This window comes from Struthio camelus, chromosome 1, assembly GCF_040807025.1.
Source record: "Struthio camelus isolate bStrCam1 chromosome 1, bStrCam1.hap1, whole genome shotgun sequence".
Lineage (NCBI taxonomy): Eukaryota > Metazoa > Chordata > Aves > Struthioniformes > Struthionidae > Struthio > Struthio camelus.
In genome coordinates, this window is record NC_090942.1 from 218,464,262 (window position 1) to 218,480,735 (window position 16,474).

The 16,474-nt window shown below is 39.1% G+C and overlaps 2 long non-coding RNA genes across 3 annotated transcripts in view; one reads left to right on the forward strand and one right to left on the reverse strand.

Annotated features, from left to right (window-relative positions):
* Positions 1-16,474, forward strand: part of LOC138065656 (uncharacterized) — a 1,053,146-nt gene that overhangs the window by 91,167 nt on the left and 945,505 nt on the right. The gene's annotated exons all lie outside the window — the stretch shown is intronic.
* LOC104142604 (uncharacterized) lies at positions 9,965-13,122 on the reverse strand. The gene is made up of 3 exons (XR_693735.2): positions 12,960-13,122; positions 11,295-11,444; positions 9,965-10,198 (listed from the first exon to the last, which is right to left on the reverse strand). It is a non-coding gene; the product is annotated as an uncharacterized lncRNA (long non-coding RNA).

Below are 16,474 nucleotides of genomic sequence, written 5' to 3' on the forward strand. Positions count from 1 at the left end.
TTTAAAATTACATGTATTGTTGCTTTAAGCTGAATTTGAATTTCTTTTAGATCAGACCTGAAGGACTAGGTCCTGAGTACTTTAAACAGCGAAAATCGAAATTCTATTTGTGGACTTGTTTATATAGCATATAGTAGTTTATAGTAGTTTATATAAATATCATCTCCTCTGGTTAATTTATTGCACACAGCAGCTAAGTTTCCCATAAAGCTAGGGAACTTCTTTTAAAGAAAACTATTTTCAACTAAAAAAATCCCTTTACCAGGTTATGTCAGCCTAGGCATGTACGTCCTTAAAGCATTGTCTTTGATTGAAAAGTAGATGAATTGCAATCACAAGAGGAAAATGGTTGCTTATATGACTCTTTTGACCTTTCTGGAAAGTTAATGCGAGACCTTTATAGTTTCAATAATTAATCTAACTTTAAATGTCTGTTACCTCTCTCCACTCCTTTCCACACTGTGATCTTGATGGATAAGTGTTTCCCTAACAATTCAGATACATAGTTATGCACTATAGCTGCAGTATAAAGGTTAATTTGAAGTGGTTATAAGAAATATTTCTTTTTAATGCATCAGTCCTATATAGAAATGTTATCTATTTTGTGCTGGTCTCCTTGCTATTTCACCGCAAATTTTTATTCAGTGTGTACAAGAAGGTCCATATCATATGGTAGTGAAAAGACTGAAGATAAATTCTGGCTTGCTCCTTTCAAAAGGAGGCAATATTCAGATTAATAGGATATATAATTATATCGAATATGAAAGATTACTTTTTGAGGCTTGTATTTCATCTTTTGTGAACATGCAACACATATCAATCTTATCAGGAGCTTTAAATGAAACATTAACGTGGCAATGTTAATAGATTAAAATAAAGGGTCAGGACTGTAAACTAAGGAAGAAATTACATCCTTTGCCAGCTTTATTTCTGCAGCAGCTCTCTCTTAAGCTCAGTACTTGAAATCTCTGCTTCGGGGCTAAGTCCTGAATTTTAAATTTTATTTTCAATATCCCAGGATCAAATTTAGCCAGAAAATGCCCTGACAATGAAAGATTTATGAGATTTAGGGTGAGGTGAAAGCACTTCATAGATGGGTATGAGCCTCCAGCATATCCTCAGGGGTGTATGAGACAAGAGAGAGTTAAAGTTATGGAAACAGTTCTCATAGTTCCATTGCAAGATCAAATAGGGGGCTGAGTAGGGAAAGCTGTGCCCTTAAATTTCCCTAGAAAATGGAAAGAGCTGAGAAGAATTTCTTTCCCTACTTTCTGACGCTTATGTTATTTTCTTTCTCCGCTTGCCGGTCAGCTGGGCTTTGGGCCAAAGTATTTCTCGCCTGCAAGATGCTGTTATTTAGTGTGTTTTTAACTTTGCCATGGCTCACTGCATGAAGAAGATAGTATTTTCAGCTTTTTATGATCAAACTTTTCTTTTTTTGGAGTGCATCCAGTTAGAATGTGGAAGGGAGAAAGAGAGCTGAATAATTTATTAAGGCAATAGTGCTTGGTTAGATTTTAATCATTATTATTGAGGGAGAGATCAATAAATCTGTGCTTTTACCCAGGATTTTGTTCTTTCCCTCAGGGAACCTGTCCTTCATTCAAAAACTGTTGTGTCATATGCTTTATGAGTTAAAATGGAGACATAATAAGAAATGACTTTTATTGCAATCTACCTATGAAATAATGCTGAAAGAGATCAATAGAACAATGAATAAAAAGTAAAGATCCATAAGGATGAATGATGGCAGCTCACTCCTGCCTTTTCTTCTGCTATATAACTTAGGCTGAGAGAAGTGGTTCAGTGTGAAGGAGAATATTATCCCCAATCTTTCTGCTTCCCATTCTTCTCCCACTCCAGCCTCCCCTCCCTAATTCTATGTACATAAAATGAAAGTCAGACTGCAGTCTGTTTTCGAGTTCTACTAGGCGAAGGAAGAAGGAGGGTGGAAAGTCTGATTAGAGTTGGGGATTTTGGTTTCAACACTCAGTTTCATTTCTGTCTTCCACTTCAGTTGCAAAGAAACTACTCAGATGTGAAGTATGAATAAAAATCTGAGTGCTGATAGCAAGGTAGGGCAATTTGTGTAGTACTCTGCAACCATGTGCAAACAAACCAGTGGCTGTTCTTTCTTCTGCACCCCAGTTTTCCCTTTCTAAATAGGTAGTGATGGTAGTTGTGCTTTTCTTATAGCTCCTATTTGTCTGGCCTATTTAGAGTTTCCAAAGTTTGCTTTCTTTATTCGTTATTCCTCTTTCCATGCAACATCCTCGTCAATGAAGTTTCTTTTCACCTTAGGGGAAGGCCTCTAGATCCTATCATAATACCAGGTATTAATAACAATTTTCAGCTTTTTGGCATCTGAATACTTCTGGGGTCAGTGGGCTTACAACTCTAAGGTCCCTGACGAAGACCACAGTTATCTGTCTTTTATCTATTTTGTACTGGTCTGTTTTTTTTTTTTTTTTTTTCCTCTGCTCCCCCTTCTCATTATAGGAGAGCATCTGCTATTATAGAAATATCAAAACTCCCATCAACAAATGATAAGGTTGGCTTCTTCTGATGCCACCTTCGGTGTTGCGGAGTAGTGAAGATTGAAGGCTGGAAAGATAAGAAGCCTTAGGGAACTTACCTGGAATCTCTACCTTTCTTCTGGGTGATGAGTCTCTTAATTCTCCTTCTCACTATGGGTGGGCCCCTATCACTGCTCGTGGGCGATGAGGTTTTCACCAGATTATTAAATGGCATGTTAAGATCCATTAAGAGGTAGCAAGAGCGTAGAAGCACAGTAAGACGGATATGCTTGTTGATGCATTACTGTCATAGTTCTTCAATAATTACCCATATGTTCAGAAAGGTTTAGGATGTGCTTGTCATTCCCATGCTAATTACAGGCTGTTGCAAAGCTCATTTTTCATTACTGGGATCATGCCATGTTTATGGGGCTTGATGAGTTGTTTGTTCTGGGTTGATGCACTGCAGTTTTGCTGGAAGTTTCACATTTGAATTGCAAATGGACTAGGGGGATGTAATTTTTTTTTAACCTAGCATACATTCAGGTAGCATAACAGGCGAAATTTTCACTAAAATAAACTTAGCTTTGTAGGTACAAGCATAACCTTTTATCTGAAGATATTAGTTATTTATTCTCTCTGAATAAAAGAAGTGGGATTCTTAGGCTTCTTACATGTTACTATTGAAGTTAAATCAAGCAAAAATTCCTTTACTGCCCCATCTCCCATGCCTACCCTTTATCTTCCTCCAGTGTGGGAGATCCCCATTGCCATCAGAATCAATACTTTCCCGTTGATTTTACTAAACATTTAAAGTCATTTGGATACTATGATACTACTAAAATTAATTTGATTGGATAGTCATATCTTAGAAACGATTTATAAAATTATACTTCTGATATTTTCTAGCCCCTTTCAAGTGCATGCGGCTTTCCAAACGTCCCAGACCTAGTCTTATGATTAGGTTATCCAGTGATCCTCTGAGCTACTGGTGCTTATGTTAACACCAGAAAATTTATCCTAAGTGTGTACACATGCATAGAATATATATGATATAGAGCAATGCATATTTATACACACACACACACACACATATAAATATATGTATGAACATACATATACAAGGCCACTGCTGAAGAGGAATGATGGAATGATTCTGGTAAACAAGGCATTTGACAAGTCGATCAGACTTCAGATTCTACATTTACATGGAGCTTCCTAACCTTCATACCTTGAAAGAAAGACATGCCCTCACTTTGAGGACACGGATATGATAAAAATGTTTTTGGAGATGTGATCACTTTTAGTTTTCTCCAGGGCTGTTGCATACTCTAGGGCCTCAAATCTGCACTATTTTATTTGTTACATAGGAAAGGTACTAATCTGCTCTCTTCCTAATGCTTCCACACCATAGCGGTTCTGTTTAACGTACGTTTAAAGCGATGCTGCGCTTTCTGTCCTGCTGCATGCTCCAACAAACCTTGCACAGGGGGAGCATGCGGGCGATAATGACATCGAAGGCATCAAAGCCTGTGTCCTGTAGTGAGGATCACATGCCGAAAAGCTTTCTGGAAGGCAACGTCTTCTGGTTACAAAGGCTCCTGGCCGCAGCTTCTCCTGGTTGCCTACCCCAGGTTCTCTCATCTGATGAGAGACCTATCCCATCTGTCTAACCAAGTGCACGATTGCTTGAGCCGTCATGTGGCATCTCAGGTACTGACTTGGAAAAATGTTTAGGTCTAGACCGCTGCGTAAAATCTCCAAGGTTTTTTTGCCCCATGGAACATCTACTCACTACCATGGTGCTGGGATGTTGTTTCTATGAACCCGTTTAAGCTGAAAACACAACTTTTTCTTTGTTTGTTTGTTTATTTTTTTCTGAAAAAATAGGCTACAGGTCAAGCACTTCAAGACTTTGTGTCTAGCTTCACAAATTTATAAAATTAGCATGAATGAGTCTTTCCATTAATTCTTTCTTGTCCACTGGCAGTGATCTTTTGCAGGGTAAGGACTGTCTCTTCCTACAGCTGGTATTTTTCTAATGGGTATAAGATAATTAGATACCTACAGCTTGGCTACCTGCCAATAGCAGTTGTACATTTACCTACCATTTCCTATCTTCGAAAACTGTTCAGTTTACTGAATGTAATACACCCAGAAACAGACTTATCAAGACCTCTCCTGTACTGTTAATGCAAACAATAACAATTAAAATAAATCTTCACATTAAAAATAAAAATAAAATAAAATAAAATAAATGCACAGTAAAAGTTTGTCCAAGTTTAGAACTGAGGTTTGGAACTGACTTTAATCCAAAGCTTCTGAGGTCCTGAAACGCAGTATCTCCTTTCATTTCAGTAGCTGGGCAAGGCAATAAATGAAAATAACTAGGTAAGAGATGCTGTTCTTTCTAAGCTTCCAGCTGTGGCTAAAAAGAGAACTTCAAGAAATGTTACCAGTGATTCATTTCTTACAGGATTGCCAGGTTGAGGACTGCAGATTCAAAAGACTGGATAGTTCATATTAGCATCTTTTAAATGTTAATTCAGAACTTAACCTTCAGCTGTAAGCCTTGCAGTTAACTCTTGTCCTAAGTCCATTGCGGTCTAATTATCTTTGGGGAATCACATATTATAGATGTGTGAAGAGATCTGTTAGTTTACGTCTTTGTCCTGTAGACGTTATATCCAGTGTTTGACATTTTTATTTAACCTTCACATGGCTGAGCAGCATGAAGGGGTGTAAAAATCATGAGAAATCAAGTAATCTGAGGAATATAAAGGGAGAACACCTCTGAAGGCTGATTGCCCTTTTGCCTGTGATGCTTTTTCACTGAGATCCATAAGGAGAAAATGAGCTGCATGAGAAATATGAAGTCAGAGCACAGTGCAAGGCAGTAACTGAAGAGCTGGTAAATATTAACTCTTTTCCAAGGACCTAAAGTTGCAGAACAATCCAGATGATGATGAAAATATTGATTTTTTTTTCTTCCTTCCTTCCTTCCTTTCTTCCTTCCTTCCTTCCTTTCTTCCTTTCTTCTTCCTCTCTTCCTTCCTTCCTTCCTCTCTTCCTTCCTTCCTTTCCCTATAAACTATCTATCAAAACCTAAAAAAATCCGCTTTTCCATTATTTGTTTGTCTGCTTTATTCCATAAAGACCTGTCCCACATCTCATTATTTCCATCTCTGGTCAGTAAACTTGCTTAGTAGCCTGATAGATTGCCTGGCTTTTTCCACTTTAGGATCTGTTCTCCATTGGTGAGTTTTAACCATTGAAAAAAAAATTAAAAAGAACTATTTACAGGAACACCATTAGGGGAGAATGGATTATAATAAAAAAAAAAAATATATCTTTTTTTTCTTTGAAGTGTTTTAGTGTAAATATTTGAAATCTGAGAAGAAAAAGAGAAACTGGTTGCAACTAAGAAAATCTGCCCAAATTTGGCTAAATGTTAAATCAAATTAAAACCACTTTGAATGCTTTCAGGGAGACTTGACAAAGCTTTACTGCTAATTCTCTGAAAATTCATCTAACTGTAGTGTTTAGGCCATCTGGTCTCAGCCTTGAACATGGAGAATGGAAACTATAGGGACTAAGTTAACATTTTTTTTTGGAGGGATCATTTGAATGAAGAAGGGATAAGACCTTAGTGGAGATATTTCACAACTGACTATATCTAGCCAGACACTAAAATGAAAACCTCTCAGAGCTGGAGATGTAATATTAGATATTTTAAAGAAATTTAGAATTGAAAGGGCAGTGGAAAGGAAGAAGTGGAAACTGAAACTGTGAACTAGGAAAGAAAAATGTGGACCAAGAGCCAGAGGAGAAATTAAACTGGAGACAGGACTGGCAAAGTAAAGACACTAGACTCTGGTGGAAAAAAAATAAAATAAAATAAAGCAATGCATATAAAGTATTTCAACGCTCTTAAGGATACAATATGAGAACCGAAAGCTTTGTAAATGCCGGAAAGTAAGTTTCCTGTGCAATTTATATGCTGACATATGCATTTTGAGAGATATTTCATTCTGTCTAGGGCTCTCTGCCAGGAACCATGGTGAAGCTCAGGACAAATAACAGGCACTAGGGGATAGAGGCAGTTGCCCGGACACAGATATCTTGTGCTATTTGAGATTTCTTGGGCTATCCTGTCTCACCATCAGCTGCCAGTCCTGAAAGGCAAAGCTGTTCTGCAGGTCCCAGGTGATATATCTCAGCCTTGTATGGATATTCCAGATATTGTAGAGCAACTCAGTGACATAGGATTACTGCATTTAGGTAATTAAACTGAGCTTATAATGTTCTTGCCAAGTTAGGGAGAAATATTTAATTGATATTTGTGTTTATGGGCTAACGCAAGGTGGTGGATTAGGCCTTTGAATCTAATGATATTACCTACTGCTCTCTTCTTCCCTTCTTCCCCTTGAGAGCTCTTTATGTCACTGTGAGGCTCCCTGCAGATTTCTCTAAATGTTTTCTTCCTCTTCTCTGAGTTGTGCTTACACTAAAGTAAAAAAAAAAAAAAAAGGTAAAACAGGAAGCAAATTAGCTATTTTTAACCACGGTATAATTTGTCACAATTTCAAATTTAAGTTGTTTCAAATTTCAGTTGAATGCAAGCACAGGTGCTTCCTAATCACGACCCAATGAGGAAAAACTCTTACATACTGAAGGTTATTAATGGCCCAGGTGTTTTAATCACTGGCTGGCAGTTTCGGAGGCTGAGTCTCTGCACTAATGCGGCATTATTGCTGGAGCTGAAGTTTTGAAAACTTAAATTCAGATTGCTACTTTTCTCCCCCTTCTCCTGTGTTTGCTGTGCAATGGGCTTGGCCTGTTCTGTACTCTGTAGAAAGAGGTGGTCTGCTTCAGTTTCCTGCTCCACCGGATATAAATATCCAGATTAAACTTATTTAAATGAATCCTCATGCCAAAGTTGTTCTTAAATTTCAAAATTTTCTCTAGTGTTTGCTATTTTTTTGCCAAGGGTTGTAATCAGTAGCACAGAGTCTAGTTGGAGGCCAGTAGCTAGCGATGTCCCCCGGGGGTCGGTCCTGGGTCCAGGCTTGTTCAACGCATTCATCAGTGACCTGGGGGAAGGCACAGAGTGCACCCTCAGCAAGTTTGCTGATGATACTAAACTGGGAGGAGTGGCTGAGACACCAGAAGACTGTGCTGCCTTTCAGAGGGACCTGGAGAGGCTGGGGAGGTGGGTGGAGAGGAACCTCATGAAGTTCCACAAAGGCAAGTGCAGGGTCCTAGGGACCTTCTCACCTAGGGAGAAATAACCCCACGCGCCAGTAGAGCCTGGGGGTTGACCTGCTGGAAAGCAGCTCTGCAGAGAAGGACCTGGGAGTGCTGGTGGACAACAAGTTGACCATGAGGCAGCAGTGTGCCCTTGTGGCCAAGAAGGCCAATGGTGTCCTGGGGTGCATGAGGCAGAGTGTTGCCAGCAGGTGGAGGGAGGTGATCCTGCCCCTCTCCTCAGCCCTGGGGAGGCCTCCCCTGGAGTACTGTGTCCAGTGCTGGGCTCCCCAGTACAAGAGAGACATGGCACTGCTAGAGAGAGTCCAGCGGAGGGCTACCAAGATGATCAGAGGACTGGAGCATCTCTCCTCTGAAGAAAGACTGCGAGAGCTGGGCCTGTTCAGCCTGGAGAAGAGAAGATTGAGAGGTGATCTCAGCAATGTGTATAAGTATCTGAAGGGGGAGTGTCAAGAGGATGAGGCCAGCCTCTTCTCCGTGGTGCCCAGCAACAGGACAAGAGGCAATGGGCAGAAACTGAACCACAGGCAGTTCCACCTGAAGCTGAGGAAAAACTTCTTGACTGTGAGGGTGACTGAGCATTGGAACAGGTTGCCCAGAGAGGTGGTGGAGTCTGCTTCCCTGGAGATATTCAAAAACCATCTGAACACAATCCTGTGCAAAGTGCTGTAGGTGACCCTGCTTGAGCAGGGTGGTTGGACTAGATGATCTCCAGAGGTCCCTTCAAACCTCAACCATTCCTTGATTCTTTACTTTAGAGAAATATCAATACTCAAATTTGTGTTATCTGTAAATTTTATTTGTAACTCTGACACTTTGTACCCATCACTAGAATTTCAAAAACTACCTTGAAGAGCTTCTCTGACAATTTCCTTTTACCAGGGTTCCCATTTCAGCACCACTTGTTCTATTTTTTTTTTTTGCAGTCAGCTGCTTGTCCTGCCTAAATGTTCCATGTTGTCCTGTTTTAATAAAAGGATTTCAGATTTCTATTTTAAGTGCTTTCAAAGTGTTTAGATTACTGCATTTCCTTTGCCAAAATATTATACAAAATATATTAAAAAATCAGACATTTAAGCACGATATTGATTCAGTTTGTAGGATCTTTTTTTTGGCAAGTCTATTTCTCAGTCATTACCTTGTCTGTAATTATTATTTCTTCAATAAGTATTCTGACATCCTGCATGCTATTGAGGTCAAATTCATAAGTTTGCTGCAGTTGAGATCATTGTCTTTCTTTGTTTAAGGTAAAAAAAAAATAAAATAACTATCCACCCTATTGTTATGCAGCTGTCTAATTAAAAAAAAAATTAATTATGACATGGGAATCAGTACAGATTACAGTAAAAGAGAGATTAAAGTACAAGAGAGAAACTGCTCTGGAAAGATTTCCTAAGTGGCTTTTTTACTCCAGAATAGAAGTTCATTTTCTTGACTGAGCTTAATCCACTTCACTGCTCTTTATTCTTCCTCCCTTCAGTCCTCTTTTCAGATGATATTTGTACCAATTTGACCATGAACTCTAGAAACACTTGCAAACTGTGATGAGCCTGGTGCAGCTGGTTCAAGTTCAGGTTCTTTTCCTTGACTTAGTAGAACTGCTGCCCAGGAAGAGCCAGCTTCTGTGTTACACCGTGCAGAAGGTATATCAGAAAGCGTAACTAGATGCGGGTAAGAAAGATGACCTCACCCACTTTTGCACCCTCCGAATTCTGGCCTGTTCAATGACAGCTTCATGCTAGTCCTAACTGACCACCAGTAGGCCACTCTGGTCAGGCCACAAGGACCCCCATGCTCAGGACACATATAGACAGAGCAGGATAGAGCTTCTCTCCTGCACTAACAACCCCAGGATCTATGTTACTCAAGGGATTTACCCTGTGCTTCAGATCTAGCACCTTTTGTCTCTTCCTTCACTATCAATTTTTATACTTAGAAATTTTATTATGGACAAAAGGGAATAAACCATATACATGTGGACCCATGAATTCATTGTTAGTCTAATTTTACAGCCTAATCAAAGTACAATAAAGAGTTCCTGTTACTCAGTTACAATAATATTACCATTCATAGATCAAAATAGCACAAAAAAGCCAAAATAATAGTACTACGATAGTTAAACAGGAAAAACTTCCTAGTACCCACTTCTTTTCTCTGGTGTTATGCTTACCCTTCCAGTGTCCTTCTGTGTCCTAAGGCTGATGGAGCCAGTCTTCCTCAAGCAGAGAGGTGTGTCAGTGTCCCATGTTCTTCACTAGGAGTATTTTCATGTTATCTCGATTAGCTATCCCTCCATCCTCCACATTGGGGTCCACCTGAGTTTATTTTTATGCATTTTCCTTACACAGGCTGTATATGCGAGCTTTCTCTTTTTTCGATCTCAGCTATTCAGTTTTCTCTTCTCTTTGCTGTATCTAAAGAGGTTAAAAAGATTGTGCTCCTGTAGTGACCGCTGACTGATCATTGTGACTTGTGTTCACAGATCAGGATCTCTGGTACAGTCCTGTGTCTACACTCTTGCAAATCACATTTTATTCTAGGATTATAGATAACTCAGCTTACACAAAATAACTACTTATCACTATAAACTACAGCTAACTTAAATCAAGCCTGACAACTAGGCAATTGCTATCACTACTGAAACAACTTAAAACCAGTCAAGGGCAAGACAAGCCCAAACAAGTCCTGAGAACATGCACTATCAGGTCATTATAAAGCATGTAGCCTTTTACTAGCAATTATAAATAATCTTATTTACCAGTCTACTTGGAGGGCCACCAGAGCAGCCCAAAACTGCAGAGCAGTGTGATAGGAGGATAATACAGGCAGCTATATCTCTTTTTTTCAGCCTCAGAGCCATGACTATCAATTTATGCTGTTATCAAACATCATGTTGAAAAACACCATGAGTGCCAAGGAGCAGCAGGTTGTGTAATTATGAGGGAATGAACCAAGACCAAATTCGCTACAGAGTAAGTCCAGATCTGAGGTGAAGAAAGGTCATCCGTGAAAGGAGAGGGTGGATGCCTCTCCAGAGGGTGCTACTCCAGGGTGGGCTCAACTCTATTGCCCGTGATGCATTATATGCTTATTATTAATAATTTGCGGTTGAAGTTTCTCCAAAGAGTGTGGCATGACTTTAGCACATAAAGGTTAATTTTTCAAAGCAGCTTGTAGTTTTGTAGGAAGGCCCGTCATGATTCTTTAAATCCTAACATTTGCATGATGTGTCAAAAAATTAATTTACAAACATGGAAACTGTTCAAGCTGCTAGAGTACACATTAATCTTTTTTCTCTGAGCTAGTATATTTCTCAGGTGGATCATAAAATAGAAAACCCTTGGAACGACTTTTTTTATTTTTTAAGTTTATTGGAAAACTAGAGTAACGGTAGGATAATAAAAAACACGTGAATAAGAAATATGAACACGAACTGCTACTTCTTTGATAAACTTTAGATATATGGAAATTGCGGGCAATAGAAATCTCTCAGTCCTCATTCTGCCCTACCTTACTTTCCAGGTTTCCAAAGGAGATAGGCATGCGCTTGCTTAATTGTATTCTGTAATGTAGCCTTGCTGGATACGATACATGCTGTATGGTATCAGAGCGAAAAGAAGCTAATGATCCAGCTGCAGACACGACCATCTCCCCACTTCCCTGGCAAAAGTAAAAGTTAAAAAATTGAAATCTGTGATGCCTCAACATTTCAATTCAAGGCTCAGTTCAGGTCACAACATTTTTGCCGCTTTAATAACCCAAGTCTATTAAATCAAGGGAAAAAAAAAAAAAAACAACCACTGAGACTGGCAAGGGCAGGTTCCAATCACAAAGATTCCTAAGTGCAAGAAAATGTTCATTTCATATTTTGATTCTAACCCTGTCAGCCCAATCAAACAGTTATTAGCTCAGAGATTTGATACTAGACCAATGACGACGTGCAATGAAGCAAATGAACCAAAAAAGTAAGATACCACTATAAATCATATTGCTATCAAAGCTTTATATTGGTTGAAGAGAATTAAGGTTTTATTAATTCAGAGGCTTTACCAAACAGTATCAGTTCTCTGTGCATCAACACTTTGACCGACCACCTGCTCTTTCCCATGAGAAGTGCTGAGTGCGGTAGATCAGCTGCAGAAGATGAAAACTGCTGTCAGAAAGCTGCCATTTCTTTGTGCACTGGTCTACATCTTCTTTACATGTTTTTCTACAGAAAAACAATGTCGTGCCAGAAAGACAGACTATCATTTGGGCCCAGGCCAACAGAATTAAGCAGAAACGTGCTCAGCAGCTCCACGGATGAATACTTTTACTATTGACGTGTGCTGATGTTGCTGAAAGCAGAACCTGATTCAGGTTTTGCAAGAGAAGATAGTGGAAAGCGTGCAAAGAATGATTTCCAGATGAGAAATGTATGTATAGTACAGTCCTTACTGAGCTGGGCCAGCTCCCACTTCAAGGTTTTGACGGACTGCGCACTACCTGTTTGGTGGTTTGAACTTCCTGGAGCATCTTATCTTGTGACTCTCAGTTGGAAGGGAAGAGAAAGGTTAAAACAGAGGAGCTTTAGAAAGCTGCAACTTTCAAGAAGGGCTGAGCTATCTTTTGCTGAAATAAAAGGGCTTTTCATAGGGCTTAGGATAGGCAAGTAAGCTAGCAGTCTTTTTTTACAACAAAAGTAAATGTGTTTAACCTCTTGGAAGAGATCAAAACCGCAGCTGTGGGGAAAACAGATTGTTAAGACTTTTATAGGACGGAGTGCTCTGCGCGCTTGGAAGATCGGGTGTTGCAGGCAAAATTGCTCAGCTCCTCTGATTTAAATCAAATCACGATCAGAGTGGTTTAGTGATACATTAGCAACACATAAATAACTGGCAATCAGTGAACTGTACATTCACAATCAATATCAGCAATACAACAGAAAAATACCAGATGTTTACCAAAAGCTAACAAATGCTTACAAATTTTAACATATCTTTTCTAAAAAAGTTCTAATACTCCCCCCCACACCCATACCCACACACAGCCACGGATTTAAGTGTCCTCCCATCCCAGGACATGTAGGTTACAGGTACGTCACCCTCTTCCGGAGCATGGGTTGTCCTACTCTTGGCGTCATGGTTGCTGCAGCTTTCTGTGTACCCGTGCTGCTCCTGCAATCTGCTAATCTACCTGTCGAGGAGAAAGCACGTCACAAGTTGACATCTGCACACCCTAAATGTAGGTCTCTACTTGCTGCCCCCTCACTTTCAGCCCACTAGCAGGCTCCTCGCAGTGTCCAACAGCCTTAGGCAGAGGCTGAGATGCTGCCAGGGTGACTTCTGGCAGCATGGAAGCTGATTGACGGCTGCTCTGTTCACACTCCAGCGTCTCTCCTCGCAGTCACAAATTCTCATGCTTCTTTTACACGTCTTTCCAAGCTGACTCCTTTGTTTGAAAAGCCTGTCAATAATTTCATAGTTTAATCTGGCTAATGGATGATTTATGCAAACTTTGCACAGTTAATTTCTTCACAGTGTTATTAGTTTTGGGGCAAACATCTCTGAGGGTTTCAGATAGTCTATTCACACACACTGTTTACACTCAAAGTCTTACTACACCTGTTGGAATCCAGGTCATTTTGCCAAGAGGGGGCTGCACAGACTCCCATAGATAAATAGAAAAATATTTTTACTGGATCAGGATCTTTTCCCGTATACATTTGTTTGGATAACTTCTACCATTTGGAAGGGTGGCATATCTGCCCGGTGGAGGGAGAGGAAGAGAGACGTAGACAGATCTCCCGCCAAAGTAAACTCCAAGTTGCATCATTCATCTGGGATTCTGCATGCTTCCAGGGCCACCTTTAACCAAACGGCCACCTTTTTCCTGTGTGACCTGTTTTCAGTCGGTAAATCAGCATTTCTGAGCTTGATGCTTAGCTGCCAATCCAATTCTGAAGACATTTGGATTTTTCCGCCTTATTTGACAATCACGAATGAACCATCTTCTTCACAGATACATCATTCCTACATCAAAGCCTTTCAAATTCATTATGATGATAATGCTGCATCTCTTCAATAGCAAATTTCTCCAGTTTTTTTTTAAGACTCATGTCTCTGTGTGTCAGTTTCTTCTTATATAATATACACTCTTAAAGATGAAATGTTGTCTCTTTTTTCCCCTCTAAATTTTCCGGAAAGCATGACACCATATAACTTTGAAAGGAAAATATAGCTGTTTGCTGTCCCCTTTGCACACCACTTTGAGCTTTACACTTAGAGGCTAAACCCTCTTTCACATTACCTGCCTTAAACATAAACATTTCTTTAGTTTTCAACCTGGTCATCACCTCAGTTAAAATCCATTCATCTTTCATTTCTCTTATGAAAAGTTCTGCTCCAAAGTCTCTGAGCTAATAGAAGAACTTCTGTATTTTATCAGGCAATGTGAGCTAAAACATTTTTGTTCTCATACAGCAGATTTATGGACTATAAAAGCCAGAAGTACCCATTAAAGTGATCTAGTTTTGAGTTCCTCAGTAAAAAAGACTGTAGTACTTCATCCAGTACTTATTGCATTAAACTTAACAACTTGACCAGACCAAAGTTCCAGAAAAAATAAGATTGAGGATTTGTTCACGTTCTTCAACTTTTCTCTATTGCATAGCTATGGATTTTAGACAGTCCCTGAGTAAGCTGATGCTTTGTCTACCTCGAATGCACTGGTGTCCATGATTTCTTTTTATGGGGAATTTAGTATCCCTAATGCATTGTACAGGCTAGGTGACTGATGCTCCAGAGATTCTGCTCCAAGAGCTAAGGTACTTGAAAAGAAATTTTGCCTCTATTAACTGCTTTACTAGATCTAACCTTTTTTCCTTTTGAAACTTCAAACCTCTACCTGAAAAACAAAAATAATAGGTTTTCTCTATCTTATTTGTGGGTTTTGATGTAAACCCGTTAGAAGTTGCATGGCAGAGCAATAGATGCCTTAATGATACCTGAAATCAAGGACATGTATCTAACCAAATTAGACTTGAACCTGATATTTCAATCTGACCCTGTGTTCAGAAAAACTATCTTCCGTTCAAAGAAATATTGAGGAAATGTGTAAATATGACAGTGGTGATTTGCATATCAGTCATTTCAAAATCCATTTGTTGTTTCAAAATCAATTTGTTGAAAAAAGGAGCCCTATCTCTTTCCAAGATATGGGATCTGTTTTGAAACTTAAAATCCATCCTGGTCCATATAAAACATTCCCACAAAATTCAATGTGGTATTACTTTTCCAATTTTTCTTGGGATTCAGCACAGCTGTGTGAGTCGTGATGGTCCTTACACTAAGTAATGTCTCCTGGCTAGTGCATTGAGATTTTCTCTACTGCATTTGCTGGTGGTAGCATAGAGCTCTGGGTTGATTAACAGAATTTGCGAGAGTGATGTGACCATAAGTTACCTTTCAACGTTTTTTGTTCTGTTGCAAATGTGATCAACATATCTACTGTATTTTGAACAAAATGACAGTCTGCACCTTTCCTGTTTTTTGATTGATTGATGAAATTTTCTCCTTAGTGTGTCAATCAAGAGATTGAATGGGGATAGAAATAATGTTTTTGTTACTCCATTTGCTAGGATATTCATTTTTGGTTTCACAATAAAAATGGCAAAAATATATTTATATTAGAATAAAGAATAGTGTTTCTTAGGGCATTCTGAGATTAGCTAATGTAAGATCCTGTTATGTAGTGGTCTCTCCCTTTTGCCAAACAGAACTGCAGAACTGCTAAATAAACACAGGATTTATCCCTCTTTTATGAAGGTCAAAGTAAAAAAGATAAATAATAGAAGATGTTGTTTTTCCAGAGTTATGGGTAGAATTAGGACTGCATTCCAGATCTTATTCATAAACAAGTTAGCTGTTTTATACATATAGTCTGATACATTTCCCTTAGGACATAAAGCTAGGAAGGCAGTTGGAGCTTGTTAATGAATTTATATGAATTTATATAGCTTGGCCAAAGTCATTAATGGGGCTTTTCCTTGGCTACATTTTCTCTGGCTTTTCCTGCTTTTTCCCATTTCTGAAGCTAAGGATCATGCTTACCCTTTTCTTACACCACCCTTCCAAAATCCTCAAAAGCTCTGAAATTGTATTAGCCAAGATCTTTAAATTTACTAGGAACAACTGTTTTGAAATCATCCAACCTCTTCAGCCACACCCATACCTGATCCTTTCATACGTAAGGTCCTGGCTCTTTATCATTACTACTAACTGTGATAGCCACTGGATTGTAGCTGATGATATATGAAATGTATGCAAATTTGTATACTCTTTGATCATTATATCCATTAGTCTGATAAAAGAGACTACCTCTCCCCAGGAATCTTGACCTGGTCAAAATTTTTAACCTTTTGAGCTGCTTCTTTCAATAGCTTTACCTCTCCTTGAATAGAAGATCCACCCATTTCCTAGCCTTTCTCTTTGTAAAATGCTTGTAAACTGATTTCTTGCTACTCTTGATGCATATAGAAGAAAGATAGATGGAAGAGCCCAAAGTTAGGGCTGGAGGATGAATTTTGTAAAGCCTTTGAGTAAAAGAAAGTGCCTTGTGGGTGGATTATAGAAAGGGAATGGCAGACTGGCCAACTGTTTTCTTATGGGGAGGATATTTGGGGTATGCTGCAGTTGCTCAGGATTACAGAC